Source organism: Ranitomeya variabilis, chromosome 1 (genome assembly GCF_051348905.1).
Source record: "Ranitomeya variabilis isolate aRanVar5 chromosome 1, aRanVar5.hap1, whole genome shotgun sequence".
NCBI lineage: Eukaryota > Metazoa > Chordata > Amphibia > Anura > Dendrobatidae > Ranitomeya > Ranitomeya variabilis.
In genome coordinates, this window is record NC_135232.1 from 912,499,010 (window position 1) to 912,525,384 (window position 26,375).

Consider the following 26,375-nt stretch of genomic DNA (forward strand, 5'->3'; position numbering starts at 1 on the left):
AACCGACACCCACTGTGGAGATGTAGCAAAAGATTGCCGCAGGGAAGACTTTTCCAGAAACTCTGGATGCTCTATCGATGACAGTTCTGCGGTGTGCATGTGTTCAAGCTGTGCGCAACGCGTTTTGAATCTGCATAACCACACCCTCCATCCCCGTGAAGGTTCCGTGTGACAAAGCAAGCTCCATTTCCAGCTCCCTGTTCCAAAAATCCATTTAATATATGGTCCCCAAATAGGGGACGTATCAGATATTAAACTAATAAGAACAGACACTACGCTTGATCTTGAGCCATTTGGCCGAGAAGAGATTATCAGAAATGGTTTGCCACTTGGGCCGCACCAAGGCCTACAACCGACACCCACTGTGGAGACGTAGCAAAAGATTGCCACAGGGAAGACATTTCCAGAAACTCTGGATGCTCTGTTGATGACAGTTCTGCGGTGTGCATGTGTTCAAGCTGTGCGCAACGCGTTTTGAATCTGCCTAACCACACCCTCCATCCCCGTGAAGGTTCCGTGTGACAAAGCAAGCTCCATTTCCAGCCTCCTGTTCCAAAAATCCATTTAATATATGGTCCCCAAATAGGGGACGTATCAGATATTAAACTAATAAGAACAGACACTACGCTTGATCTTGAGCCATTTGGCCGAGAAAAGATGATCAGAAATGGTTTGCCACTTGGGCCGCACCAAGGCCTACAACTGACACCCACTGTGGAGACGTAGCAAAAGATTGCCGCATGGAATACATTTCTAGAAACTCTGGATGCTCTGTCGATGACAGTTCTGCGGTGTGCATGAGTTAAAGCTGTGCGCAACGCGTTTTGAATCTGCATAATCACACCCTCCATCCCCGTGAAGGTTCCGTGCGACAAAGCAAGCTCCATTTCCAGCTCCCTGTTCCAAAAATCCATTTAATATATGGTCCCCAAATAGGGGACGTATCAGATATTAAACTAATAAGAACAGACACTATGCTTGATCTTGAGCCATTTGGCCGAGAAGAGATGATCAGAAATGGTTTGCCACTTGGGCCGCACCAAGGCCTACAACCGACACCCACTGTGGAGACGTAGCAAAAGATTGCCGCATGGAAGACATTTCCAGAAATTCTAGATGCTCTGTCGATGACAGTTCTGCGGTGTGCATGTGTTCAAGCTGTGCGCAACGCGTTTTGAATCTGCATAACCACACCCTCCATCCCCATGAAGGTTCCGTGTGACAAAGCAAGCTCCATTTCCAGCTCCCTGTTCCAAAAATCCATTTAATATATGGTCCCCAAATAGGGGACGTATCAGATATTAAACTAATAAGAACAGACACTACGCTTGATCTTGAGCCATTTGGCCGATAAGAGATGATCAGAAATGGTTTGCCACTTGGGCCGCACCAAGGCCTACAACCGACACCCACTGTGGAGACCTAGCAAAAGATTGCCGCAGGGAAGACATTTCCAGAAACTCTGGATGCTCTGTCGATGACAGTTCTGCGGTGTGCATGTGTTCAAGCTGTGCGCAACGCGTTTTGAATCTGCATAACCACACCCTCCATCCCCGTGAAGGTTCCGTGTGACAAAGCAAGCTCCATTTCCAGCTCCCTGTTCCAAAAATCCATTTAATATATGGTCCCCAAATAGGGGACGTATCAGATATTAAACTAATAAGAACAGACACTACACTTGATCTTGAGCCATTTGGCCGAGAAGAGATGATCAGAAATGGTTTGCCACTTGGGCCGCACCAAGGCCTACAACCGACACCCACTGTGGAGACGTAGCAAAAGATTGCCGCAGGGAAGACATTTCCAGAAACTCTGGATGCTCTGTCGATGACAGTTCTGCGGTGTGCATGTGTTCAAGCTGTGCGCAACGCGTTTTGAATCTGCATAACCACACCTTCCATCCCCGTGAAGGTTCCGTGTGACAAAGCAAGCTCCATTTCCAGCTCCCTGTTCCAAAAATCCATTTAATATATGGTCCCCAAATAGGGGACGTATCAGATATTAAACTAATAAGAACAGACACTACGCTTGATCTTGAGCCAATTGGCCGAGAAGAGATGATCAGAAATGGTTTGCCACTTGGGCCGCACCAAGGCCTACAACCGACACCCACTGTGGAGACATAGCAAAAGATTGCCGCATGGAAGACATTTCCAGAAACTCTGGATGCTCTGTCGATGACTGTTCTGTGGTGTGCATGTGTTCAAGCTGTGCGCAACGCGTTTTGAATCTGCATAACCACACCCTCCATCCCCGTGAAGGTTCCGTGTGACAAAGCAAGCTCCATTTCCAGCTCCCTGTTCCAAAAATCCATTTAATATATGGTCCCCAAATAGGGGACGTATCAGATATTAAACTAATAAGAACAGACACTACGCTTGATCTTGAGCCATTTGGCCGAGAAGAGATGATCAGAAATGGTTTGCCACTTGGGCCGCACCAAGGCCTACAACCGACACCCACTGTGGAGACGTAGCAAAAGATTGCCGCAGGGAAGATATTTCCAGAAACTCTGGATGATCTGTCGATGACAGTTCTGCGGTGTGCATGTGTTCAAGCTGTGCGCAACGCGTTTTGAATCTGCATAACCACACCCTCCATCCCCGTGAAGGTTCCGTGTGACAAAGCAAGCTCCATTTCCAGCTCCCTGTTCCAAAAATCCATTTAATATATGGTCCCCAAATAGGGGATGTATCAGATATTAAACTAATAAGAACAGACACTACGCTTGATCTTGAGCCATTTGGCCGAGAAGAGATGATCAGAAATGGTTTTCCACTTGGGCCGCACCAAGGCCTACAACCGACACCCACTGTGGAGATGTAGCAAAAGATTGCCGCAGGGAAGACATTTCCAGAAACTCTGGATGATCTGTCGATGACAGTTCTGCGGTGTGCATGTGTTCAAGCTGTGCGCAACGCGTTTTGAATCTGCATAACCACACCCTCCATCCCCGTGAAGGTTCCGTGTGACAAAGCAAGCTCCATTTCCAGCTCCCTGTTCCAAAAATCCATTTAATATATGGTCCCCAAATAGGGGATGTATCAGATATTAAACTAATCAGAACAGACACTACGCTTGATCTTGAGCCATTTGGCCGAGAAGAGATGATCAGAAATGGTTTGCCACTTGGGCCGCACCAAGGCCTACAACCGACACCCACTGTGGAGATGTAGCAAAAGATTGCCGCAGGGAAGACATTTCCAGAAACTCTGGATGCTCTGTCGATGACAGTTCTGCGGTGTGCATGTGTTCAAGCTGTGCGCAACGCGTTTTGAATCTGCATAACCACACCCTCCATCCCCGTGAAGGTTCCGTGTGACAAAGCAAGCTCCATTTCCAGCTCCCTGTTCCAAAAATCCATTTAATATATGGTCCCCAAATAGGGGACGTATCAGATATTAAACTAATAAGAACAGACACTACGCTTGATCTTGAGCTATGTGGCCAAGAAGAGATGATCAGAAATGGTTTGCCACTTGGGCCGCACCAAGGCCTACAACCGACACCCACTGTGGAGACGTAGCAAAAGATTGCCGCAGGGAAGACATTTCCAGAAACTCTGGATGATCTGTCGATGACAGTTCTGCGGTGTGCATGTGTTCAAGCTGTGCGCAACGCGTTTTGAATCTGCATAACCACACCCTCCATCCCCGTGAAGGTTCCGTGTGACAAAGCAAGCTCCATTTCCATCTCCCTGTTCCAAAAATCCATTTAATATATGGTCCCCAAATAGGGGATGTATCAGATATTAAACTAATAAGAACAGACACTACGCTTGATCTTGAGCCATTTGGCCGAGAAGAGATGATCAGAAATGGTTTGCCACTTGGGCCGCACCAAGGTCTATAACCGACACCCACTGTGGAGACGTAGCAAAAGATTGCCGCAGGGAAGACATTTCCAGAAACTCTGGATGCTCTATCGATGACAGTTCTGCGGTGTGCATGTGTTCAAGCTGTGCGCAACGCGTTTTGAATCTGCATAACCACACCCTCCATCCCCGTGAAGGTTCCGTGTGACAAAGCAAGCTCCATTTCCAGCTCCCTGTTCCAAAAATCCATTTAATATATGGTCCCCAAATAGGGGATGTATCAGATATTAAACTAATAAGAACAGACACTACGCTTGATCTTGAGCCATTTGGCCGATAAGAGATGATCAGAAATGGTTTGCCACTTGGGCCGCACCAAGGCCTACAACCGACACCCACTGTGGAGACCTAGCAAAAGATTGCCGCAGGGAAGACATTTCCAGAAACTCTGGATGCTCTGTCGATGACAGTTCTGCGGTGTGCATGTGTTCAAGCTGTGCGCAACGCGTTTTGAATCTGCATAACCACACCTTCCATCCCCGTGAAGGTTCCGTGTGACAAAGCAAGCTCCATTTCCAGCTCCCTGTTCCAAAAATCCATTTAATATATGGTCCCCAAATAGGGGACGTATCAGATATTAAACTAATAAGAACAGACACTACGCTTGATCTTGAGCCAATTGGCCGAGAAGAGATGATCAGAAATGGTTTGCCACTTGGGCCGCACAGAGGCCTACAACCGACACCCACTGTGGAGACATAGCAAAAGATTGCCGCATGGAAGACATTTCCAGAAACTCTGGATGCTCTGTCGATGACTGTTCTGTGGTGTGCATGTGTTCAAGCTGTGCGCAACGCGTTTTGAATCTGCATAACCACACCCTCCATCCCCGTGAAGGTTCCGTGTGACAAAGCAAGCTCCATTTCCAGCTCCCTGTTCCAAAAATCCATTTAATATATGGTCCCCAAATAGGGGACGTATCAGATATTAAACTAATAAGAACAGACACTACGCTTGATCTTGAGCCATTTGGCCGAGAAGAGATGATCAGAAATGGTTTGCCACTTGGGCCGCACCAAGGCCTACAACCGACACCCACTGTGGAGACGTAGCAAAAGATTGCCGCAGGGAAGATATTTACAGAAACTCTGGATGATCTGTCGATGACAGTTCTGCGGTGTGCATGTGTTCAAGCTGTGCGCAACGCGTTTTGAATCTGCATAACCACACCCTCCATCCCCGTGAAGGTTCCGTGTGACAAAGCAAGCTCCATTTCCAGCTCCCTGTTCCAAAAATCCATTTAATATATGGTCCCCAAATAGGGGATGTATCAGATATTAAACTAATAAGAACAGACACTACGCTTGATCTTGAGCCATTTGGCCGAGAAGAGATGATCAGAAATGGTTTTCCACTTGGGCCGCACCAAGGCCTACAACCGACACCCACTGTGGAGATGTAGCAAAAGATTGCCGCAGGGAAGACATTTCCAGAAACTCTGGATGATCTGTCGATGACAGTTCTGCGGTGTGCATGTGTTCAAGCTGTGCGCAACGCGTTTTGAATCTGCATAACCACACCCTCCATCCCCGTGAAGGTTCCGTGTGACAAAGCAAGCTCCATTTCCAGCTCCCTGTTCCAAAAATCCATTTAATATATGGTCCCCAAATAGGGGATGTATCAGATATTAAACTAATCAGAACAGACACTACGCTTGATCTTGAGCCATTTGGCCGAGAAGAGATGATCAGAAATGGTTTGCCACTTGGGCCGCACCACGGCCTACAACCGACACCCACTGTGGAGATGTAGCAAAAGATTGCCGCAGGGAAGACATTTCCAGAAACTCTGGATGCTCTGTCGATGACAGTTCTGCGGTGTGCATGTGTTCAAGCTGTGCGCAACGCGTTTTGAATCTGCATAACCACACCCTCCATCCCCGTGAAGGTTCCGTGTGACAAAGCAAGCTCCATTTCCAGCTCCCTGTTCCAAAAATCCATTTAATATATGGTCCCCAAATAGGGGACGTATCAGATATTAAACTAGTAAGAACAGACACTACGCTTGATCTTGAGCTATGTGGCCAAGAAGAGATGATCAGAAATGGTTTGCCACTTGGGCCGCACCAAGGCCTACAACCGACACCCACTGTGGAGACGTAGCAAAAGATTGCCGCAGGGAAGACATTTCCAGAAACTCTGGATGATCTGTCGATGACAGTTCTGCGGTGTGCATGTGTTCAAGCTGTGCGCAACGCGTTTTGAATCTGCATAACCACACCCTCCATCCCCGTGAAGGTTCCGTGTGACAAAGCAAGCTCCATTTCCATCTCCCTGTTCCAAAAATCCATTTAATATATGGTCCCCAAATAGGGGATGTATCAGATATTAAACTAATAAGAACAGACACTACGCTTGATCTTGAGCCATTTGGCCGAGAAGAGATGATCAGAAATGGTTTGCCACTTGGGCCGCACCAAGGTCTATAACCGACACCCACTGTGGAGACGTAGCAAAAGATTGCCGCAGGGAAGACATTTCCAGAAACTCTGGATGCTCTATCGATGACAGTTCTACGGTGTGCATGTGTTCAAGCTGTGCGCAACGCGTTTTGAATCTGCATAACCACACCCTCCATCCCCGTGAAGGTTCCGTGTGACAAAGCAAGCTCCATTTCCAGCTCCCTGTTCCAAAAATCCATGTAATATATGGTCCCCAAATAGGGGATGTATCAGATATTAAACTAATAAGAACAGACACTACGCTTGATCTTGAGCCATTTGGCCGAGAAGAGATGATCAGAAATGGTTTGCCACTTGGGCCGCACCAAGGCCTACAACCGACACCCACTGTGGAGACGTAGCAAAAGATTGCCGCAGGGAAGATATTTCCAGAAATTCTGGATGATCTGTCGATGACAGTTCTGCGGTGTGCATGTGTTCAAGCTGTGCGCAACGCGTTTTGAATCTGCATAACCACACCCTCCATCCCCGTGAAGGTTCCGTGTGACAAAGCAAGCTCCATTTCCAGCTCCCTGTTCCAAAAATCCATTTAATATATGGTCCCCAAATAGGGGATGTATCAGATATTAAACTAATAAGAACAGACACTACGCTTGATCTTGAGCCATTTGGCCGAGAAGAGATGATCAGAAAGGGTTTGCCACTTGGGCCGCACCAAGGCCTACAACCGACACCCACTGTGGAGATGTAGCAAAAGATTGCCGCAGGGAAGACATTTCCAGAAACTCTGGATGATCTGTCGATGACAGTTCTGCGGTGTGCATGTGTTCAAGCTGTGCGCAACGCGTTTTGAATCTGCATAACCACACCCTCCATCCCGTGAAGGTTCCGTGTGACAAAGCAAGCTCCATTTCCAGCTCCCTGTTCCAAAAATCCATTTAATATATGGTCCCCAAATAGGGGACGTATCAGATATTAAACTAATAAGAACAGACACTACGCTTGATCTTGAGCCATTTGGCCGATAAGAGATGATCAGAAATGGTTTGCCACTTGGGCCGCACCAAGGCCTACAATCGACACCCACTGTGGAGATGTAGCAAAAGATTGCCGCAGGGAAGACTTTTCCAGAAACTCTGGATGCTCTATCGGTGACAGTTCTGCGGTGTGCATGTGTTCAAGCTGTGCGCAACGCGTTTTGAATCTGCATAACCACACCCTCCATCCCCGTGAAGGTTCCGTGTGACAAAGCAAGCTCCATTTCCAGCTCCCTGTTCCAAAAATCCATTTAATATATGGTCCCCAAATAGGGGACGTATCAGATATTAAACTAATAAGAACAGACACTACGCTTGATCTTGAGCCATTTGGCCGATAAGAGATGATCAGAAATGGTTTGCCACTTTTGCCGCACCAAGGCCTACAATCGACACCCACTGTGGAGATGTAGCAAAAGATTGCCGCAGGGAAGACTTTTCCAGAAACTCTGGATGCTCTATCGGTGACAGTTCTGCGGTGTGCATGTGTTCAAGCTGTGCGCAACGCGTTTTGAATCTGCATAACCACACCCTCCATCCCCGTGAAGGTTCCGTGTGACAAAGCAAGCTCCATTTCCAGCTCCCTGTTCCAAAAATCCATTTAAAATATGGTCCCCAAATAGGGGACGTATCAGATATTAAACTAATAAGAACAGACACTACGCTTGATCTTGAGCCATTTGGCCGAGAAGAGATGATCAGAAATGGTTTGCCACTTGGGCCGCACCAAGGCCTACAACCGACACCCACTGTGGAGAAGTAGCAAAAGATTGCCGCAGGGAAGACATTTCCAGAAACTCTGGATGATCTGTCGATGACAGTTCTGCGGTGTGCATGTGTTCAAGCTGTGCGCAACGCGTTTTGAATCTGCATAACCACACCCTCCATCCCCGTGAAGGTTCCGTGTGACAAAGCAAGCTCCATTTCCAGCTCCCTGTTCCAAAAATCCATTTAATATATGGTCCCCAAATAGGGGACGTATCAGATATTAAACTAATAAGAACAGACACTACGCTTGATCTTGAGCCATTTGGCCGAGAAGAGATGATCAGAAATGGTTTGCCACTTGGGCCGCACCAAGGCCTACAACCGACACCCACTGTGGAGACGTAACAAAAGATTGCCGCATGGAAGACATTTCCAGAAACTCTGGATGCTCTGTCGATGACTGTTCTGTGGTGTGCATGTGTTCAAGCTGTGCGCAACGCGTTTTGAATCTGCATAACCACACCCTCCATCCCCGTGAAGGTTCCGTGTGACAAAGCAAGCTCCATTTCCAGCTCCCTGTTCCAAAAATCCATTTAATATATGGTCCCCAAATAGGGGACGTATCAGATATTAAACTAATAAGAACAGACACTACGCTTGATCTTGAGCCATTTGGCCGATAAGAGATGATCAGAAATGGTTTGCCACTTGGGCCGCACCAAGGCCTACAACCGACACCCACTGTGGAGATGTAGCAAAAGATTGCCGCAGGGAAGACTTTTCCAGAAACTCTGGATGCTCTATCGGTGACAGTTCTGCGGTGTGCATGTGTTCAAGCTGTGCGCGACGCGTTTTGAATCTGCATAACCACACCCTCCATCCCCGTGAAGGTTCCGTGTGACAAAGCAAGCTCCATTTCCAGCTCCCTGTTCCAAAAATCCATTTAATATATGGTCCCCAAATAGGGGACGTATCAGATATTAAACTAATAAGAACAGACACTACGCTTGATCTTGAGCCATTTGGCCGAGAAGAGATGATCAGAAATGGTTTGCCACTTGGGCCGCACCAAGGCCTACAACCGACACCCACTGTGGAGAAGTAGCAAAAGATTGCCGCAGGGAAGACATTTCCAGAAACTCTGGATGATCTGTCGATGACAGTTCTGCGGTGTGCATGTGTTCAAGCTGTGCGCAACGCGTTTTGAATCTGCATAACCACACCCTCCATCCCCGTGAAGGTTCCGTGTGACAAAGCAAGCTCCATTTCCAGCTCCCTGTTCCAAAAATCCATTTAATATATGGTCCCCAAATAGGGGACGTATCAGATATTAAACTAATAAGAACAGACACTACGCTTGATCTTGAGCCATTTGGCCGAGAAGAGATGATAAGAAATGGTTTGCAACTTGGGCCGCACCAAGGCCTACAACCGACACCCACTGTGGAGACGTAACAAAAGATTGCCGCATGGAAGACATTCCCAGAAACTCTGGATGCTCTGTCGATGACAGTTCTGCGGTGTGCATGAGTTCAAGCTGTGCGCAACGCGTTTTGAATCTGCATAACCACACCCTCCATCCCCGTGAAGGTTCCGTGCGACAAAGCAAGCTCCATTTCCAGCTCCCTGTTCCAAAAATCCATTTAATATATGGTCCCCAAATAGGGGACGTATCAGATATTAAACTAATAAGAACAGACACTACGCTTGATCTTGAGCCAATTGGCCGAGAAGAGATGATCAGAAATGGTTTGCCACTTGGGCCGCACCAAGGCCTACAACCGACACCCACTGTGGAGACATAGCAAAAGATTGCCGCATGGAAGACATTTCCAGAAACTCTGGATGCTCTGTCGATGACTGTTCTGTGGTGTGCATGTGTTCAAGCTGTGCGCAACGCGTTTTGAATCTGCATAACCACACCCTCCATCCCCGTGAAGGTTCCGTGTGACAAAGCAAGCTCCATTTCCAGCTCCCTGTTCCAAAATCCATTTAATATATGGTCCCCAAATAGGGGACGTATCAGATATTAAACTAATAAGAACAGACACTACGCTTGATCTTGAGCCATTTGGCCGAGAAGAGATGATCAGAAATGGTTTGCCACTTGGGCCGCACCAAGGCCTACAACCGACACCCACTGTGGAGATGTAGCAAAAGATTGCCGCAGGGAAGACATTTCCAGAAACTCTGGATGCTCTGTCGATGACAGTTCTGCGGTGTGCATGTGTTCAAGCTGTGCGCAACGCGTTTTGAATCTGCATAACCACACCTTCCATCCCCGTGAAGGTTCCGTGTGACAAAGCAAGCTCCATTTCCAGCTCCCTGTTCCAAAAATCCATTTAATATATGGTCCCCAAATAGGGGACGTATCAGATATTAAACTAATAAGAACAGACACTACGCTTGATCTTGAGCTATGTGGCCAAGAAGAGATGATCAGAAATGGTTTGCCACTTGGGCCGCACCAAGGCCTACAACCGACACCCACTGTGGAGACGTAGCAAAAGATTGCCGCAGGGAAGACATTTCCAGAAACTCTGGATGATCTGTCGATGACAGTTCTGCGGTGTGCATGTGTTCAAGCTGTGCGCAACGCGTTTTGAATCTGCATAACCACACCCTCCATCCCCGTGAAGGTTCCGAGTGACAAAGCAAGCTCCATTTCCATCTCCCTGTTCCAAAAATCCATTTAATATATGGTCCCCAAATAGGGGATGTATCAGATATTAAACTAATAAGAACAGACACTACGCTTGATCTTGAGCCATTTGGCCGAGAAGAGATGATCAGAAATGGTTTGCCACTTGGGCCGCACCAAGGTCTACAACCGACACCCACTGTGGAGACGTAGCAAAAGATTGCCGCAGGGAAGACATTTCCAGAAACTCTGGATGATCTGTCGATGACAGTTCTGCGGTGTGCATGTGTTCAAGCTGTGCGCAACGCGTTTTGAATCTGCATAACCACACCCTCCATCCCCGTGAAGGTTCCGTGTGACAAAGCAAGCTCCATTTCCAGCTCCCTGTTCCAAAAATCCATTTAATATATGGTCCCCAAATAGGGGATGTATCAGATATTAAACTAATAAGAACAGACACTACGCTTGATCTTGAGCCATTTGGCCGAGAAGAGATGATCAGAAATGGTTTGCCACTTGGGCCGCACCAAGGCCTACAACCGACACCCACTGTGGAGACGTAGCAAAAGATTGCCGCAGGGAAGATATTTCCAGAAACTCTGGATGATCTGTCGATGACAGTTCTGCGGTGTGCATGTGTTCAAGCTGTGCGCAACGCGTTTTGAATCTGCATAACCACACCCTCCATCCCCGTGAAGGTTCCGTGTGACAAAGCAAGCTCCATTTCCAGCTCCCTGTTCCAAAAATCCATTTAATATATGGTCCCCAAATAGGGGACGTATCAGATATTAAACTAATAAGAACAGACACTACGCTTGATCTTGAGCCATTTGGCCGAGAAGAGATGATCAGAAATGGATTGCCACTTGGGCCGCACCAAGGCCTACAACCGACACCCACTGTGAAGACGTAACAAAAGATTGCCGCATGGAAGACATTTCCAGAAACTCTGGATGCTCTATCGGTGACAGTTCTGCGGTGTGCATGTGTTCAAGCTGTGCGCGACGCGTTTTGAATCTGCATAACCACACCCTCCATCCCCGTGAAGGTTCCGTGTGACAAAGCAAGCTCCATTTCCAGCTCCCTGTTCCAAAAATCCATTTAATATATGGTCCCCAAATAGGGGACGTATCAGATATTAAACTAATAAGAACAGACACTACGCTTGATCTTGAGCCATTTGGCCGAGAAGAGATGATCAGAAATGGTTTGCCACTTGGGCCGCACCAAGGCCTACAACCGACACCCACTGTGGAGAAGTAGCAAAAGATTGCCGCAGGGAAGACATTTCCAGAAACTCTGGATGATCTGTCGATGACAGTTCTGCGGTGTGCATGTGTTCAAGCTGTGCGCAACGCGTTTTGAATCTGCATAACCACACCCTCCATCCCCGTGAAGGTTCCGTGTGACAAAGCAAGCTCCATTTCCAGCTCCCTGTTCCAAAAATCCATTTAATATATGGTCCCCAAATAGGGGACGTATCAGATATTAAACTAATAAGAACAGACACTACGCTTGATCTTGAGCCATTTGGCCGAGAAGAGATGATCAGAAATGGTTTGCAACTTGGGCCGCACCAAGGCCTACAACCGACACCCACTGTGGAGACGTAACAAAAGATTGCCGCATGGAAGACATTTCCAGAAACTCTGGATGCTCTGTCGATGACAGTTCTGCGGTGTGCATGAGTTCAAGCTGTGCGCAACGCGTTTTGAATCTGCATAACCACACCCTCCATCCCCGTGAAGGTTCCGTGCGACAAAGCAAGCTCCATTTCCAGCTCCCTGTTCCAAAAATCCATTTAATATATGGTCCCCAAATAGGGGACGTATCAGATATTAAACTAATAAGAACAGACACTACGCTTGATCTTGAGCCAATTGGCCGAGAAGAGATGATCAGAAATGGTTTGCCACTTGGGCCGCACCAAGGCCTACAACCGACACCCACTGTGGAGACATAGCAAAAGATTGCCGCATGGAAGACATTTCCAGAAACTCTGGATGCTCTGTCGATGACTGTTCTGTGGTGTGCATGTGTTCAAGCTGTGCGCAACGCGTTTTGAATCTGCATAACCACACCCTCCATCCCCGTGAAGGTTCCGTGTGACAAAGCAAGCTCCATTTCCAGCTCCCTGTTCCAAAATCCATTTAATATATGGTCCCCAAATAGGGGACGTATCAGATATTAAACTAATAAGAACAGACACTACGCTTGATCTTGAGCCATTTGGCCGAGAAGAGATGATCAGAAATGGTTTGCCACTTGGGCCGCACCAAGGCCTACAACCGACACCCACTGTGGAGATGTAGCAAAAGATTGCCGCAGGGAAGACATTTCCAGAAACTCTGGATGCTCTGTCGATGACAGTTCTGCGGTGTGCATGTGTTCAAGCTGTGCGCAACGCGTTTTGAATCTGCATAACCACACCTTCCATCCCCGTGAAGGTTCCGTGTGACAAAGCAAGCTCCATTTCCAGCTCCCTGTTCCATAAATCCATTTAATATATGGTCCCCAAATAGGGGACGTATCAGATATTAAACTAATAAGAACAGACACTACGCTTGATCTTGAGCTATGTGGCCAAGAAGAGATGATCAGAAATGGTTTGCCACTTGGGCCGCACCAAGGCCTACAACCGACACCCACTGTGGAGACGTAGCAAAAGATTGTAGCAGGGAAGACATTTCCAGAAACTCTGGATGATCTGTCGATGACAGTTCTGCGGTGTGCATGTGTTCAAGCTGTGCGCAACGCGTTTTGAATCTGCATAACCACACCCTCCATCCCCGTGAAGGTTCCGTGTGACAAAGCAAGCTCCATTTCCATCTCCCTGTTCCAAAAATCCATTTAATATATGGTCCCCAAATAGGGGATGTATCAGATATTAAACTAATAAGAACAGACACTACGCTTGATCTTGAGCCATTTGGCCGAGAAGAGATGATCAGAAATGGTTTGCCACTTGGGCCGCACCAAGGTCTACAACCGACACCCACTGTGGAGACGTAGCAAAAGATTGCCGCAGGGAAGACATTTCCAGAAACTCTGGATGATCTGTCGATGACAGTTCTGCGGTGTGCATGTGTTCAAGCTGTGCGCAACGCGTTTTGAATCTGCATAACCACACCCTCCATCCCCGTGAAGGTTCCGTGTGACAAAGCAAGCTCCATTTCCAGCTCCCTGTTCCAAAAATCCATTTAATATATGGTCCCCAAATAGGGGATGTATCAGATATTAAACTAATAAGAACAGACACTACGCTTGATCTTGAGCCATTTGGCCGAGAAGAGATGATCAGAAATGGTTTGCCACTTGGGCCGCACCAAGGCCTACAACCGACACCCACTGTGGAGACGTAGCAAAAGATTGCCGCAGGGAAGATATTTCCAGAAACTCTGGATGATCTGTCGATGACAGTTCTGCGGTGTGCATGTGTTCAAGCTGTGCGCAACGCGTTTTGAATCTGCATAACCACACCCTCCATCCCCGTGAAGGTTCCGTGTGACAAAGCAAGCTCCATTTCCATCTCCCTGTTCCAAAAATCCATTTAATATATGGTCCCCAAATAGGGGACGTATCAGATATTAAACTAATAAGAACAGACACTACGCTTGATCTTGAGCCATTTGGCCGAGAAGAGATGATCAGAAATGGATTGCCACTTGGGCCGCACCAAGGCCTACAACCGACACCCACTGTGGAGACGTAACAAAAGATTGCCGCATGGAAGACATTTCCAGAAACTCTGGATGCTCTATCGGTGACAGTTCTGCGGTGTGCATGTGTTCAAGCTGTGCGCGACGCGTTTTGAATCTGCATAACCACACCCTCCATCCCCGTGAAGGTTCCGTGTGACAAAGCAAGCTCCATTTCCAGCTCCCTGTTCCAAAAATCCATTTAATATATGGTCCCCAAATAGGGGACGTATCAGATATTAAACTAATAAGAACAGACACTACGCTTGATCTTGAGCCATTTGGCCGAGAAGAGATGATCAGAAATGGTTTGCCACTTGGGCCGCACCAAGGCCTACAACCGACACCCACTGTGGAGAAGTAGCAAAAGATTGCCGCAGGGAAGACATTTCCAGAAACTCTGGATGATCTGTCGATGACAGTTCTGCGGTGTGCATGTGTTCAAGCTGTGCGCAACGCGTTTTGAATCTGCATAACCACACCCTCCATCCCCGTGAAGGTTCCGTGTGACAAAGCAAGCTCCATTTCCAGCTCCCTGTTCCAAAAATCCATTTAATATATGGTCCCCAAATAGGGGACGTATCAGATATTAAACTAATAAGAACAGACACTACGCTTGATCTTGAGCCATTTGGCCGAGAAGAGATGATCAGAAATGGTTTGCAACTTGGGCCGCACCAAGGCCTACAACCGACACCCACTGTGGAGACGTAACAAAAGATTGCCGCATGGAAGACATTTCCAGAAACTCTGGATGCTCTGTCGATGACAGTTCTGCGGTGTGCATGAGTTCAAGCTGTGCGCAACGCGTTTTGAATCTGCATAACCACACCCTCCATCCCCGTGAAGGTTCCGTGCGACAAAGCAAGCTCCATTTCCAGCTCCCTGTTCCAAAAATCCATTTAATATATGGTCCCCAAATAGGGGACGTATCAGATATTAAACTAATAAGAACAGACACTACGCTTGATCTTGAGCCAATTGGCCGAGAAGAGATGATCAGAAATGGTTTGCCACTTGGGCCGCACCAAGGCCTACAACCGACACCCACTGTGGAGACATAGCAAAAGATTGCCGCATGGAAGACATTTCCAGAAACTCTGGATGCTCTGTCGATGACTGTTCTGTGGTGTGCATGTGTTCAAGCTGTGCGCAACGCGTTTTGAATCTGCCTAACCACACCCTCCATCCCCGTGAAGGTTCCGTGTGACAAAGCAAGCTCCATTTCCAGCTCCCTGTTCCAAAAATCCATTTAATATATGGTCCCCAAATAGGGGACGTATCAGATATTAAACTAATAAGAACAGACACTACGCTTGATCTTGAGCCATTTGGCCGAGAAGAGATGATCAGAAATGGTTTGCCACTTGGGCCGCACCAAGGCCTACAACCGACACCCACTGTGGAGACGTAGCAAAAGATTGCCGCAGGGAAGATATTTCCAGAAACTCTGGATGATCTGTCGATGACAGTTCTGCGGTGTGCATGTGTTCAAGCTGTGCGCAACGCGTTTTGAATCTGCATAACCACACCCTCCATCCCCGTGAAGGTTCCGTGTGACAAAGCAAGCTCCATTTCCAGCTCCCTGTTCCAAAAATCCATTTAATATATGGTCCCCAAATAGGGGATGTATCAGATATTAAACTAATAAGAACAGACACTACGCTTGATCTTGAGCCATTTGGCCGAGAAGAGATGATCAGAAATGGTTTTCCACTTGGGCCGCACCAAGGCCTACAACCGACACCCACTGTGGAGATGTAGCAAAAGATTGCCGCAGGGAAGACATTTCCAGAAACTCTGGATGATCTGTCGATGACAGTTCTGCGGTGTGCATGTGTTCAAGCTGTGCGCAACGCGTTTTGAATCTGCATAACCACACCCTCCATCCCCGTGAAGGTTCCGTGTGACAAAGCAAGCTCCATTTCCAGCTCCCTGTTCCAAAAATCCATTTAATATATGGTCCCCAAATAGGGGACGTATCAGATATTAAACTAATAAGAACAGACACTACGCTTGATCTTGAGCCATTTGGCCGAGAAGAGATGATCAGAAATGGTTTGCCACTTGGGCCGCACCAAGGCCTACAACCGACACCCACTGTGGAGAAGTAGCAAAAGATTGCCGCAGGGAAGACATTTCCAGAAACTCTGGATGATCTGTCGATGACAGTTCTGCGGTGTGCATGTGTTCAAGCTGTGCGCAACGCGTTTTGAATCTGCATAACCACACCCTCCATCCCCGTGAAGGTTCCGTGTGACAAAGCAAGCTCCATTTCCAGCTCCCTGTTCCAAAAATCCATTTAATATATGGTCCCCAAATAGGGGACGTATCAGATATTAAACTAATAAGAACAGACACTACGCTTGATCTTGAGCCATTTGGCCGAGAAGAGATGATCAGAAATGGTTTGCAACTTGGGCCGCACCAAGGCCTACAACCGACACCCACTGTGGAGACGTAACAAAAGATTGCCGCATGGAAGACATTTCCAGAAACTCTGGATGCTCTGTCGATGACAGTTCTGCGGTGTGCATGAGTTCAAGCTGTGCGCAACGCGTTTTGAATCTGCATAACCACACCCTCCATCCCCGTGAAGGTTCCGTGCGACAAAGCAAGCTCCATTTCCAGCTCCCTGTTCCAAAAATCCATTTAATATATGGTCCCCAAATAGGGGACGTATCAGATATTAAACTAATAAGAACAGACACTACGCTTGATCTTGAGCCAATTGGCCGAGAAGAGATGATCAGAAATGGTTTGCCACTTGGGCCGCACCAAGGCCTACAACCGACACCCACTGTGGAGACATAGCAAAAGATTGCCGCATGGAAGACATTTCCAGAAACTCTGGATGCTCTGTCGATGACTGTTCTGTGGTGTGCATGTGTTCAAGCTGTGCGCAACGCGTTTTGAATCTGCATAACCACACCCTCCATCCCCGTGAAGGTTCCGTGTGACAAAGCAAGCTCCATTTCCAGCTCCCTGTTCCAAAATCCATTTAATATATGGTCCCCAAATAGGGGACGTATCAGATATTAAACTAATAAGAACAGACACTACGCTTGATCTTGAGCCATTTGGCCGAGAAGAGATGATCAGAAATGGTTTGCCACTTGGGCCGCACCAAGGCCTACAACCGACACCCACTGTGGAGATGTAGCAAAAGATTGCCGCAGGGAAGACATTTCCAGAAACTCTGGATGCTCTGTCGATGACAGTTCTGCGGTGTGCATGTGTTCAAGCTGTGCGCAACGCGTTTTGAATCTGCATAACCACACCTTCCATCCCCGTGAAGGTTCCGTGTGACAAAGCAAGCTCCATTTCCAGCTCCCTGTTCCATAAATCCATTTAATATATGGTCCCCAAATAGGGGACGTATCAGATATTAAACTAATAAGAACAGACACTACGCTTGATCTTGAGCTATGTGGCCAAGAAGAGATGATCAGAAATGGTTTGCCACTTGGGCCGCACCAAGGCCTACAACCGACACCCACTGTGGAGACGTAGCAAAAGATTGTAGCAGGGAAGACATTTCCAGAAACTCTGGATGATCTGTCGATGACAGTTCTGCGGTGTGCATGTGTTCAAGCTGTGCGCAACGCGTTTTGAATCTGCATAACCACACCCTCCATCCCCGTGAAGGTTCCGTGTGACAAAGCAAGCTCCATTTCCATCTCCCTGTTCCAAAAATCCATTTAATATATGGTCCCCAAATAGGGGATGTATCAGATATTAAACTAATAAGAACAGACACTACGCTTGATCTTGAGCCATTTGGCCGAGAAGAGATGATCAGAAATGGTTTGCCACTTGGGCCGCACCAAGGTCTACAACCGACACCCACTGTGGAGACGTAGCAAAAGATTGCCGCAGGGAAGACATTTCCAGAAACTCTGGATGATCTGTCGATGACAGTTCTGCGGTGTGCATGTGTTCAAGCTGTGCGCAACGCGTTTTGAATCTGCATAACCACACCCTCCATCCCCGTGAAGGTTCCGTGTGACAAAGCAAGCTCCATTTCCAGCTCCCTGTTCCAAAAATCCATTTAATATATGGTCCCCAAATAGGGGATGTATCAGATATTAAACTAATAAGAACAGACACTACGCTTGATCTTGAGCCATTTGGCCGAGAAGAGATGATCAGAAATGGTTTGCCACTTGGGCCGCACCAAGGCCTACAACCGACACCCACTGTGGAGACGTAGCAAAAGATTGCCGCAGGGAAGATATTTCCAGAAACTCTGGATGATCTGTCGATGACAGTTCTGCGGTGTGCATGTGTTCAAGCTGTGCGCAACGCGTTTTGAATCTGCATAACCACACCCTCCATCCCCGTGAAGGTTCCGTGTGACAAAGCAAGCTCCATTTCCATCTCCCTGTTCCAAAAATCCATTTAATATATGGTCCCCAAATAGGGGACGTATCAGATATTAAACTAATAAGAACAGACACTACGCTTGATCTTGAGCCATTTGGCCGAGAAGAGATGATCAGAAATGGATTGCCACTTGGGCCGCACCAAGGCCTACAACCGACACCCACTGTGGAGACGTAACAAAAGATTGCCGCATGGAAGACATTTCCAGAAACTCTGGATGCTCTATCGGTGACAGTTCTGCGGTGTGCATGTGTTCAAGCTGTGCGCGACGCGTTTTGAATCTGCATAACCACACCCTCCATCCCCGTGAAGGTTCCGTGTGACAAAGCAAGCTCCATTTCCAGCTCCCTGTTCCAAAAATCCATTTAATATATGGTCCCCAAATAGGGGACGTATCAGATATTAAACTAATAAGAACAGACACTACGCTTGATCTTGAGCCATTTGGCCGAGAAGAGATGATCAGAAATGGTTTGCCACTTGGGCCGCACCAAGGCCTACAACCGACACCCACTGTGGAGAAGTAGCAAAAGATTGCCGCAGGGAAGACATTTCCAGAAACTCTGGATGATCTGTCGATGACAGTTCTGCGGTGTGCATGTGTTCAAGCTGTGCGCAACGCGTTTTGAATCTGCATAACCACACCCTCCATCCCCGTGAAGGTTCCGTGTGACAAAGCAAGCTCCATTTCCAGCTCCCTGTTCCAAAAATCCATTTAATATATGGTCCCCAAATAGGGGACGTATCAGATATTAAACTAATAAGAACAGACACTACGCTTGATCTTGAGCCATTTGGCCGAGAAGAGATGATCAGAAATGGTTTGCAACTTGGGCCGCACCAAGGCCTACAACCGACACCCACTGTGGAGACGTAACAAAAGATTGCCGCATGGAAGACATTTCCAGAAACTCTGGATGCTCTGTCGATGACAGTTCTGCGGTGTGCATGAGTTCAAGCTGTGCGCAACGCGTTTTGAATCTGCATAACCACACCCTCCATCCCCGTGAAGGTTCCGTGCGACAAAGCAAGCTCCATTTCCAGCTCCCTGTTCCAAAAATCCATTTAATATATGGTCCCCAAATAGGGGACGTATCAGATATTAAACTAATAAGAACAGACACTACGCTTGATCTTGAGCCAATTGGCCGAGAAGAGATGATCAGAAATGGTTTGCCACTTGGGCCGCACCAAGGCCTACAACCGACACCCACTGTGGAGACATAGCAAAAGATTGCCGCATGGAAGACATTTCCAGAAACTCTGGATGCTCTGTCGATGACTGTTCTGTGGTGTGCATGTGTTCAAGCTGTGCGCAACGCGTTTTGAATCTGCCTAACCACACCCTCCATCCCCGTGAAGGTTCCGTGTGACAAAGCAAGCTCCATTTCCAGCTCCCTGTTCCAAAAATCCATTTAATATATGGTCCCCAAATAGGGGACGTATCAGATATTAAACTAATAAGAACAGACACTACGCTTGATCTTGAGCCATTTGGCCGAGAAGAGATGATCAGAAATGGTTTGCCACTTGGGCCGCACCAAGGCCTACAACCGACACCCACTGTGGAGACGTAGCAAAAGATTGCCGCAGGGAAGATATTTCCAGAAACTCTGGATGATCTGTCGATGACAGTTCTGCGGTGTGCATGTGTTCAAGCTGTGCGCAACGCGTTTTGAATCTGCATAACCACACCCTCCATCCCCGTGAAGGTTCCGTGTGACAAAGCAAGCTCCATTTCCAGCTCCCTGTTCCAAAAATCCATTTAATATATGGTCCCCAAATAGGGGATGTATCAGATATTAAACTAATAAGAACAGACACTACGCTTGATCTTGAGCCATTTGGCCGAGAAGAGATGATCAGAAATGGTTTTCCACTTGGGCCGCACCAAGGCCTACAACCGACACCCACTGTGGAGATGTAGCAAAAGATTGCCGCAGGGAAGACATTTCCAGAAACTCTGGATGATCTGTCGATGACAGTTCTGCGGTGTGCATGTGTTCAAGCTGTGCGCAACGCGTTTTGAATCTGCATAACCACACCCTCCATCCCCGTGAAGGTTCCGTGTGACAAAGCAAGCTCCATTTCCAGCTCCCTGTTCCAAAAATCCATTTAATATATGGTCCCCAAATAGGGGATGTATCAGATATTAAACTAATCAGAACAGACACTACGCTTGATCTTGAGCCATTTGGCCGAGAAGAGATGATCAGAAATGGTTTGCCACTTGGGCCGCACCAAGGCCTACAACCGACACCCACTGTGGAGATGTGGCAAAAGATTGCCGCAGGGAAGACATTTCCAGAAACTCTGGATGCTCTGTCGATGACAGTTCTGCGGTGTGCATGTGTTCAAGCTGTGCGCAACGCGTTTTGAATCTGCATAACCACACCCTCCATCCCCGTGAAGGTTCCGTGTGACAAAGCAAGCTCCATTTCCAGCTCCCTGTTCCAAAAATCCATTTAATATATGGTCCCCAAATAGGGGACGTATCAGATATTAAACTAATAAGAACAGACACTACGCTTGATCTTGAGCTATGTGGCCAAGAAGAGATGATCAGAAATGGTTTGCCACTTGGGCCGCACCAAGGCCTACAACCGACACCCACTGTGGAGACGTAGCAAAAGATTGCCGCAGGGAAGACATTTCCAGAAACTCTGGATGATCTGTCGATGACAGTTCTGCGGTGTGCATGTGTTCAAGCTGTGCGCAACGCGTTTTGAATCTGCATAACCACACCCTCCATCCCCGTGAAGGTTCCGTGTGACAAAGCAAGCTCCATTTCCATCTCCCTGTTCCAAAAATCCATTTAATATATGGTCCCCAAATAGGGGATGTATCAGATATTAAACTAATAAGAACAGACACTACGCTTGATCTTGAGCCATTTGGCCGAGAAGAGATGATCAGAAATGGTTTGCCACTTGGGCCGCACCAAGGTCTATAACCGACACCCACTGTGGAGACGTAGCAAAAGATTGCCGCAGGGAAGACATTTCCAGAAACTCTGGATGCTCTATCGATGACAGTTCTGCGGTGTGCATGTGTTCAAGCTGTGCGCAACGCGTTTTGAATCTGCATAACCACACCCTCCATCCCCGTGAAGGTTCCGTGTGACAAAGCAAGCTCCATTTCCAGCTCCCTGTTCCAAAAATCCATTTAATATATGGTCCCCAAATAGGGGATGTATCAGATATTAAACTAATAAGAACAGACACTACGCTTGATCTTGAGCCATTTGGCCGAGAAGAGATGATCAGAAATGGTTTGCCACTTGGGCCGCACCAAGGCCTACAACCGACACCCACTGTGGAGACGTAGCAAAAGATTGCCGCAGGGAAGATATTTCCAGAAATTCTGGATGATCTGTCGATGACAGTTCTGCAGTGTGCATGTGTTCAAGCTGTGCGCAACGCGTTTTGAATCTGCATAACCACACCCTCCATCCCCGTGAAGGTTCCGTGTGACAAAGCAAGCTCCATTTCCAGCTCCCTGTTCCAAAAATCCATTTAATATATGGTCCCCAAATAGGGATGTATCAGATATTAAACTAATAAGAACAGACACTACGCTTGATCTTGAGCCATTTGGCCGAGAAGAGATGATCAGAAATGGTTTGCCACTTGGGCCGCACCAAGGCCTACAATCGACACCCACTGTGGAGATGTAGCAAAAGATTGCCGCAGGGAAGACTTTTCCAGAAACTCTGGATGCTCTATCGGTGACAGTTCTGCGGTGTGCATGTGTTCAAGCTGTGCGCAACGCGTTTTGAATCTGCATAACCACACCCTCCATCCCCGTGAAGGTTCCGTGTGACAAAGCAAGCTCCATTTCCAGCTCCCTGTTCCAAAAATCCATTTAAAATATGGTCCCCAAATAGGGGACGTATCAGATATTAAACTAATAAGAACAGACACTACGCTTGATCTTGAGCCATTTGGCCGAGAAGAGATGATCAGAAATGGTTTGCCACTTGGGCCGCACCAAGGCCTACAACCGACACCCACTGTGGAGACATAGCAAAAGATTGCCGCATGGAAGACATTTCCAGAAACTCTGGATGCTCTGTCGATGACTGTTCTGTGGTGTGCATGTGTTCAAGCTGTGCGCAACGCGTTTTGAATCTGCATAACCACACCCTCCATCCCCGTGAAGGTTCCGTGTGACAAAGCAAGCTCCATTTCCAGCTCCCTGTTCCAAAAATCCATTTAATATATGGTCCCCAAATAGGGGACGTATCAGATATTAAACTAATAAGAACAGACACTACGCTTGATCTTGAGCCATTTGGCCGAGAAGAGATGATCAGAAATGGTTTGCCACTTGGGCCGCACCAAGGCCTACAACCGACACCCACTGTGGAGACGTAGCAAAAGATTGCCGCAGGGAAGATATTTCCAGAAACTCTGGATGATCTGTCGATGACAGTTCTGCGGTGTGCATGTGTTCAAGCTGTGCGCAACGCGTTTTGAATCTGCATAACCACACCCTCCATCCCCGTGAAGGTTCCGTGTGACAAAGCAAGCTCCATTTCCAGCTCCCTGTTCCAAAAATCCATTTAATATATGGTCCCCAAATAGGGGATGTATCAGATATTAAACTAATAAGAACAGACACTACGCTTGATCTTGAGCCATTTGGCCGAGAAGAGATGATCAGAAATGGTTTTCCACTTGGGCCGCACCAAGGCCTACAACCGACACCCACTGTGGAGACGTAGCAAAAGATTGCCGCAGGGAAGATATTTCCAGAAATTCTGGATGATCTGTCGATGACAGTTCTGCAGTGTGCATGTGTTCAAGCTGTGCGCAACGCGTTTTGAATCTGCATAACCACACCCTCCATCCCCGTGAAGGTTCCGTGTGACAAAGCAAGCTCCATTTCCAGCTCCCTGTTCCAAAAATCCATTTAATATATGGTCCCCAAATAGGGATGTATCAGATATTAAACTAATAAGAACAGACACTACGCTTGATCTTGAGCCATTTGGCCGAGAAGAGATGATCAGAAATGGTTTGCCACTTGGGCCGCACCAAGGCCTACAATCGACACCCACTGTGGAGATGTAGCAAAAGATTGCCGCAGGGAAAACTTTTCCAGAAACTCTGGATGCTCTATCGGTGACAGTTCTGCGGTGTGCATGTGTTCAAGCTGTGCGCAACGCGTTTTGAATCTGCATAACCACACCCTCCATCCCCGTGAAGGTTCCGTGTGACAAAGCAAGCTCCATTTCCAGCTCCCTGTTCCAAAAATCCATTTAAAATATGGTCCCCAAATAGGGGACGTATCAGATATTAAACTAATAAGAACAGACACTACGCTTGATCTTGAGCCATTTGGCCGAGAAGAGATGATCAGAAATGGTTTGCCACTTGGGCCGCACCAAGGCCTACAACCGACACCCACTGTGGAGACATAGCAAAAGATTGCCGCATGGAAGACATTTCCAGAAACTCTGGATGCTCTGTCGATGACTGTTCTGTGGTGTGCATGTGTTCAAGCTGTGCGCAACGCGTTTTGAATCTGCATAACCACACCCTCCATCCCCGTGAAGGTTCCGTGTGACAAAGCAAGCTCCATTTCCAGCTCCCTGTTCCAAAAATCCATTTAATATATGGTCCCCAAATAGGGGACGTATCAGATATTAAACTAATAAGAACAGACACTACGCTTGATCTTGAGCCATTTGGCCGAGAAGAGATGATCAGAAATGGTTTGCCACTTGGGCCGCACCAAGGCCTACAACCGACACCCACTGTGGAGACGTAGCAAAAGATTGCCGCAGGGAAGATATTTCCAGAAACTCTGGATGATCTGTCGATGACAGTTCTGCGGTGTGCATGTGTTCAAGCTGTGCGCAACGCGTTTTGAATCTGCATAACCACACCCTCCATCCCCGTGAAGGTTCCGTGTGACAAAGCAAGCTCCATTTCCAGCTCCCTGTTCCAAAAATCCATTTAATATATGGTCCCCAAATAGGGGATGTATCAGATATTAAACTAATAAGAACAGACACTACGCTTGATCTTGAGCCATTTGGCCGAGAAGAGATGATCAGAAATGGTTTTCCACTTGGGCCGCACCAAGGCCTACAACCGACACCCACTGTGGAGATGTAGCAAAAGATTGCCGCAGGGAAGACATTTCCAGAAACTCTGGATGATCTGTCGATGACAGTTCTGCGGTGTGCATGTGTTCAAGCTGTGCGCAACGCGTTTTGAATCTGCATAACCACACCCTCCATCCCCGTGAAGGTTCCGTGTGACAAAGCAAGCTCCATTTCCAGCTCCCTGTTCCAAAAATCCATTTAATATATGGTCCCCAAATAGGGGATGTATCAGATATTAAACTAATCAGAACAGACACTACGCTTGATCTTGAGCCATTTGGCCGAGAAGAGATGATCAGAAATGGTTTGCCACTTGGGCCGCACCAAGGCCTACAACCGACACCCACTGTGGAGATGTAGCAAAAGATTGCCGCAGGGAAGACATTTCCAGAAACTCTGGATGCTCTGTCGATGACAGTTCTGCGGTGTGCATGTGTTCAAGCTGTGCGCAACGCGTTTTGAATCTGCATAACCACACCCTCCATCCCCGTGAAGGTTCCGTGTGACAAAGCAAGCTCCATTTCCAGCTCCCTGTTCCAAAAATCCATTTAATATATGGTCCCCAAATAGGGGACGTATCAGATATTAAACTAATAAGAACAGACACTACGCTTGATCTTGAGCTATGTGGCCAAGAAGAGATGATCAGAAATGGTTTGCCACTTGGGCCGCACCAAGGCCTACAACCGACACCCACTGTGGAGACGTAGCAAAAGATTGCCGCAGGGAAGACATTTCCAGAAACTCTGGATGATCTGTCGATGACAGTTCTGCGGTGTGCATGTGTTCAAGCTGTGCGCAACGCGTTTTGAATCTGCATAACCACACCCTCCATCCCCGTGAAGGTTCCGTGTGACAAAGCAAGCTCTATTTCCATCTCCCTGTTCCAAAAATCCATTTAATATATGGTCCCCAAATAGGGGATGTATCAAATATTAAACTAATAAGAACAGACACTATGCTTGATCTTGAGCCATTTGGCCGAGAAGAGATGATCAGAAATGGTTTGCCACTTGGGCCGCACCAAGGCCTACAACCGACACCCACTGTGGAGACGTAGCAAAAGATTGCCGCATGGAAGACATTTCCAGAAATTCTAGATGCTCTGTCGATGACAGTTCTGCGGTGTGCATGTGTTCAAGCTGTGCGCAACGCGTTTTGAATCTGCATAACCACACCCTCCATCCCCGTGAAGGTTCCGTGTGACAAAGCAAGCTCCATTTCCAGCTCCCTGTTCCAAAAATCCATTTAATATATGGTCCCCAAATAGGGGACATATCAGATATTAAACTAATAAGAACAGACACTACACTTGATCTTGAGCCATTTGGCCGAGAAGAGATGATCAGAAATGGTTTGCCACTTGGGCCGCACCAAGGCCTACAACCGACACCCACTGTGGAGACGTAGCAAAAGATTGCCGCAGGGAAGACATTTCCAGAAACTCTGGATGCTCTGTCGATGACAGTTCTGCGGTGTGCATGTGTTCAAGCTGTGCACAACGCGTTTTGAATC

General features: G+C 47.5%; 75 pseudogenes; all 75 read right to left on the bottom strand.

The window, feature by feature from the left end:
• Positions 1-135: 135 nt before the first annotated feature.
• LOC143795419 (U2 spliceosomal RNA) lies at positions 136-309 on the bottom strand (annotated as a pseudogene).
• Positions 310-507: 198 nt separating this feature from the next.
• LOC143795705 (U2 spliceosomal RNA) lies at positions 508-659 on the bottom strand (annotated as a pseudogene).
• Positions 660-835: 176 nt separating this feature from the next.
• Positions 836-1,009, bottom strand: LOC143795929 (U2 spliceosomal RNA; annotated as a pseudogene).
• A 176-nt stretch (positions 1,010-1,185) lies between these two features.
• On the bottom strand, positions 1,186-1,359 carry LOC143797009 (U2 spliceosomal RNA; annotated as a pseudogene).
• A 176-nt stretch (positions 1,360-1,535) lies between these two features.
• LOC143794169 (U2 spliceosomal RNA) lies at positions 1,536-1,709 on the bottom strand (annotated as a pseudogene).
• Positions 1,710-1,907: 198 nt separating this feature from the next.
• On the bottom strand, positions 1,908-2,059 carry LOC143794323 (U2 spliceosomal RNA; annotated as a pseudogene).
• A 176-nt stretch (positions 2,060-2,235) lies between these two features.
• Positions 2,236-2,409, bottom strand: LOC143795420 (U2 spliceosomal RNA; annotated as a pseudogene).
• Positions 2,410-2,585: 176 nt separating this feature from the next.
• Positions 2,586-2,759, bottom strand: LOC143796455 (U2 spliceosomal RNA; annotated as a pseudogene).
• A 176-nt stretch (positions 2,760-2,935) lies between these two features.
• On the bottom strand, positions 2,936-3,109 carry LOC143797259 (U2 spliceosomal RNA; annotated as a pseudogene).
• Positions 3,110-3,285: 176 nt separating this feature from the next.
• Positions 3,286-3,459, bottom strand: LOC143796864 (U2 spliceosomal RNA; annotated as a pseudogene).
• Positions 3,460-3,635: 176 nt separating this feature from the next.
• LOC143796151 (U2 spliceosomal RNA) lies at positions 3,636-3,809 on the bottom strand (annotated as a pseudogene).
• Positions 3,810-3,985: 176 nt separating this feature from the next.
• Positions 3,986-4,159, bottom strand: LOC143797298 (U2 spliceosomal RNA; annotated as a pseudogene).
• A 198-nt stretch (positions 4,160-4,357) lies between these two features.
• Positions 4,358-4,509, bottom strand: LOC143794324 (U2 spliceosomal RNA; annotated as a pseudogene).
• Positions 4,510-4,685: 176 nt separating this feature from the next.
• On the bottom strand, positions 4,686-4,859 carry LOC143795421 (U2 spliceosomal RNA; annotated as a pseudogene).
• Positions 4,860-5,035: 176 nt separating this feature from the next.
• Positions 5,036-5,209, bottom strand: LOC143796456 (U2 spliceosomal RNA; annotated as a pseudogene).
• Positions 5,210-5,385: 176 nt separating this feature from the next.
• LOC143797261 (U2 spliceosomal RNA) lies at positions 5,386-5,559 on the bottom strand (annotated as a pseudogene).
• Positions 5,560-5,735: 176 nt separating this feature from the next.
• LOC143797282 (U2 spliceosomal RNA) lies at positions 5,736-5,909 on the bottom strand (annotated as a pseudogene).
• A 176-nt stretch (positions 5,910-6,085) lies between these two features.
• Positions 6,086-6,259, bottom strand: LOC143796152 (U2 spliceosomal RNA; annotated as a pseudogene).
• Positions 6,260-6,435: 176 nt separating this feature from the next.
• LOC143796563 (U2 spliceosomal RNA) lies at positions 6,436-6,609 on the bottom strand (annotated as a pseudogene).
• Positions 6,610-6,785: 176 nt separating this feature from the next.
• On the bottom strand, positions 6,786-6,959 carry LOC143796457 (U2 spliceosomal RNA; annotated as a pseudogene).
• Positions 6,960-7,135: 176 nt separating this feature from the next.
• Positions 7,136-7,308, bottom strand: LOC143797079 (U2 spliceosomal RNA; annotated as a pseudogene).
• Positions 7,309-7,484: 176 nt separating this feature from the next.
• On the bottom strand, positions 7,485-7,658 carry LOC143797126 (U2 spliceosomal RNA; annotated as a pseudogene).
• A 176-nt stretch (positions 7,659-7,834) lies between these two features.
• Positions 7,835-8,008, bottom strand: LOC143795657 (U2 spliceosomal RNA; annotated as a pseudogene).
• A 176-nt stretch (positions 8,009-8,184) lies between these two features.
• LOC143795422 (U2 spliceosomal RNA) lies at positions 8,185-8,358 on the bottom strand (annotated as a pseudogene).
• Positions 8,359-8,534: 176 nt separating this feature from the next.
• LOC143797128 (U2 spliceosomal RNA) lies at positions 8,535-8,708 on the bottom strand (annotated as a pseudogene).
• A 176-nt stretch (positions 8,709-8,884) lies between these two features.
• LOC143795424 (U2 spliceosomal RNA) lies at positions 8,885-9,058 on the bottom strand (annotated as a pseudogene).
• Positions 9,059-9,234: 176 nt separating this feature from the next.
• LOC143795425 (U2 spliceosomal RNA) lies at positions 9,235-9,408 on the bottom strand (annotated as a pseudogene).
• A 176-nt stretch (positions 9,409-9,584) lies between these two features.
• LOC143794080 (U2 spliceosomal RNA) lies at positions 9,585-9,758 on the bottom strand (annotated as a pseudogene).
• Positions 9,759-9,956: 198 nt separating this feature from the next.
• Positions 9,957-10,107, bottom strand: LOC143796813 (U2 spliceosomal RNA; annotated as a pseudogene).
• Positions 10,108-10,305: 198 nt separating this feature from the next.
• Positions 10,306-10,457, bottom strand: LOC143796914 (U2 spliceosomal RNA; annotated as a pseudogene).
• Positions 10,458-10,633: 176 nt separating this feature from the next.
• Positions 10,634-10,807, bottom strand: LOC143794514 (U2 spliceosomal RNA; annotated as a pseudogene).
• A 176-nt stretch (positions 10,808-10,983) lies between these two features.
• On the bottom strand, positions 10,984-11,157 carry LOC143796458 (U2 spliceosomal RNA; annotated as a pseudogene).
• A 176-nt stretch (positions 11,158-11,333) lies between these two features.
• Positions 11,334-11,507, bottom strand: LOC143795427 (U2 spliceosomal RNA; annotated as a pseudogene).
• A 176-nt stretch (positions 11,508-11,683) lies between these two features.
• Positions 11,684-11,857, bottom strand: LOC143795428 (U2 spliceosomal RNA; annotated as a pseudogene).
• A 176-nt stretch (positions 11,858-12,033) lies between these two features.
• Positions 12,034-12,207, bottom strand: LOC143795429 (U2 spliceosomal RNA; annotated as a pseudogene).
• Positions 12,208-12,383: 176 nt separating this feature from the next.
• On the bottom strand, positions 12,384-12,557 carry LOC143794081 (U2 spliceosomal RNA; annotated as a pseudogene).
• A 198-nt stretch (positions 12,558-12,755) lies between these two features.
• LOC143796814 (U2 spliceosomal RNA) lies at positions 12,756-12,906 on the bottom strand (annotated as a pseudogene).
• Positions 12,907-13,104: 198 nt separating this feature from the next.
• LOC143797204 (U2 spliceosomal RNA) lies at positions 13,105-13,256 on the bottom strand (annotated as a pseudogene).
• Positions 13,257-13,432: 176 nt separating this feature from the next.
• LOC143796153 (U2 spliceosomal RNA) lies at positions 13,433-13,606 on the bottom strand (annotated as a pseudogene).
• Positions 13,607-13,782: 176 nt separating this feature from the next.
• Positions 13,783-13,956, bottom strand: LOC143796459 (U2 spliceosomal RNA; annotated as a pseudogene).
• Positions 13,957-14,132: 176 nt separating this feature from the next.
• On the bottom strand, positions 14,133-14,306 carry LOC143794580 (U2 spliceosomal RNA; annotated as a pseudogene).
• A 176-nt stretch (positions 14,307-14,482) lies between these two features.
• On the bottom strand, positions 14,483-14,656 carry LOC143795430 (U2 spliceosomal RNA; annotated as a pseudogene).
• A 176-nt stretch (positions 14,657-14,832) lies between these two features.
• Positions 14,833-15,006, bottom strand: LOC143795431 (U2 spliceosomal RNA; annotated as a pseudogene).
• Positions 15,007-15,182: 176 nt separating this feature from the next.
• LOC143794082 (U2 spliceosomal RNA) lies at positions 15,183-15,356 on the bottom strand (annotated as a pseudogene).
• Positions 15,357-15,532: 176 nt separating this feature from the next.
• LOC143795536 (U2 spliceosomal RNA) lies at positions 15,533-15,706 on the bottom strand (annotated as a pseudogene).
• Positions 15,707-15,882: 176 nt separating this feature from the next.
• On the bottom strand, positions 15,883-16,056 carry LOC143796460 (U2 spliceosomal RNA; annotated as a pseudogene).
• A 176-nt stretch (positions 16,057-16,232) lies between these two features.
• On the bottom strand, positions 16,233-16,406 carry LOC143795432 (U2 spliceosomal RNA; annotated as a pseudogene).
• Positions 16,407-16,582: 176 nt separating this feature from the next.
• On the bottom strand, positions 16,583-16,756 carry LOC143795433 (U2 spliceosomal RNA; annotated as a pseudogene).
• Positions 16,757-16,932: 176 nt separating this feature from the next.
• LOC143794083 (U2 spliceosomal RNA) lies at positions 16,933-17,106 on the bottom strand (annotated as a pseudogene).
• A 198-nt stretch (positions 17,107-17,304) lies between these two features.
• On the bottom strand, positions 17,305-17,455 carry LOC143796815 (U2 spliceosomal RNA; annotated as a pseudogene).
• Positions 17,456-17,653: 198 nt separating this feature from the next.
• Positions 17,654-17,805, bottom strand: LOC143797205 (U2 spliceosomal RNA; annotated as a pseudogene).
• Positions 17,806-17,981: 176 nt separating this feature from the next.
• Positions 17,982-18,155, bottom strand: LOC143796155 (U2 spliceosomal RNA; annotated as a pseudogene).
• Positions 18,156-18,331: 176 nt separating this feature from the next.
• Positions 18,332-18,505, bottom strand: LOC143796461 (U2 spliceosomal RNA; annotated as a pseudogene).
• Positions 18,506-18,681: 176 nt separating this feature from the next.
• Positions 18,682-18,855, bottom strand: LOC143794581 (U2 spliceosomal RNA; annotated as a pseudogene).
• A 176-nt stretch (positions 18,856-19,031) lies between these two features.
• On the bottom strand, positions 19,032-19,205 carry LOC143795434 (U2 spliceosomal RNA; annotated as a pseudogene).
• Positions 19,206-19,381: 176 nt separating this feature from the next.
• Positions 19,382-19,555, bottom strand: LOC143795435 (U2 spliceosomal RNA; annotated as a pseudogene).
• Positions 19,556-19,731: 176 nt separating this feature from the next.
• Positions 19,732-19,905, bottom strand: LOC143794085 (U2 spliceosomal RNA; annotated as a pseudogene).
• A 176-nt stretch (positions 19,906-20,081) lies between these two features.
• On the bottom strand, positions 20,082-20,255 carry LOC143795537 (U2 spliceosomal RNA; annotated as a pseudogene).
• A 176-nt stretch (positions 20,256-20,431) lies between these two features.
• LOC143796462 (U2 spliceosomal RNA) lies at positions 20,432-20,605 on the bottom strand (annotated as a pseudogene).
• Positions 20,606-20,781: 176 nt separating this feature from the next.
• LOC143797262 (U2 spliceosomal RNA) lies at positions 20,782-20,955 on the bottom strand (annotated as a pseudogene).
• A 176-nt stretch (positions 20,956-21,131) lies between these two features.
• Positions 21,132-21,305, bottom strand: LOC143796865 (U2 spliceosomal RNA; annotated as a pseudogene).
• Positions 21,306-21,481: 176 nt separating this feature from the next.
• Positions 21,482-21,655, bottom strand: LOC143796156 (U2 spliceosomal RNA; annotated as a pseudogene).
• Positions 21,656-21,831: 176 nt separating this feature from the next.
• LOC143796464 (U2 spliceosomal RNA) lies at positions 21,832-22,005 on the bottom strand (annotated as a pseudogene).
• Positions 22,006-22,181: 176 nt separating this feature from the next.
• Positions 22,182-22,354, bottom strand: LOC143797145 (U2 spliceosomal RNA; annotated as a pseudogene).
• Positions 22,355-22,530: 176 nt separating this feature from the next.
• Positions 22,531-22,704, bottom strand: LOC143795658 (U2 spliceosomal RNA; annotated as a pseudogene).
• Positions 22,705-22,880: 176 nt separating this feature from the next.
• On the bottom strand, positions 22,881-23,054 carry LOC143795436 (U2 spliceosomal RNA; annotated as a pseudogene).
• A 176-nt stretch (positions 23,055-23,230) lies between these two features.
• Positions 23,231-23,404, bottom strand: LOC143796465 (U2 spliceosomal RNA; annotated as a pseudogene).
• A 176-nt stretch (positions 23,405-23,580) lies between these two features.
• On the bottom strand, positions 23,581-23,753 carry LOC143797146 (U2 spliceosomal RNA; annotated as a pseudogene).
• A 176-nt stretch (positions 23,754-23,929) lies between these two features.
• On the bottom strand, positions 23,930-24,103 carry LOC143795659 (U2 spliceosomal RNA; annotated as a pseudogene).
• A 176-nt stretch (positions 24,104-24,279) lies between these two features.
• LOC143795438 (U2 spliceosomal RNA) lies at positions 24,280-24,453 on the bottom strand (annotated as a pseudogene).
• A 176-nt stretch (positions 24,454-24,629) lies between these two features.
• On the bottom strand, positions 24,630-24,803 carry LOC143796466 (U2 spliceosomal RNA; annotated as a pseudogene).
• Positions 24,804-24,979: 176 nt separating this feature from the next.
• LOC143797263 (U2 spliceosomal RNA) lies at positions 24,980-25,153 on the bottom strand (annotated as a pseudogene).
• A 176-nt stretch (positions 25,154-25,329) lies between these two features.
• On the bottom strand, positions 25,330-25,503 carry LOC143796866 (U2 spliceosomal RNA; annotated as a pseudogene).
• A 176-nt stretch (positions 25,504-25,679) lies between these two features.
• On the bottom strand, positions 25,680-25,853 carry LOC143797200 (U2 spliceosomal RNA; annotated as a pseudogene).
• A 176-nt stretch (positions 25,854-26,029) lies between these two features.
• On the bottom strand, positions 26,030-26,203 carry LOC143794052 (U2 spliceosomal RNA; annotated as a pseudogene).
• Between the last annotated feature and the right edge of the window lie 172 nt (positions 26,204-26,375).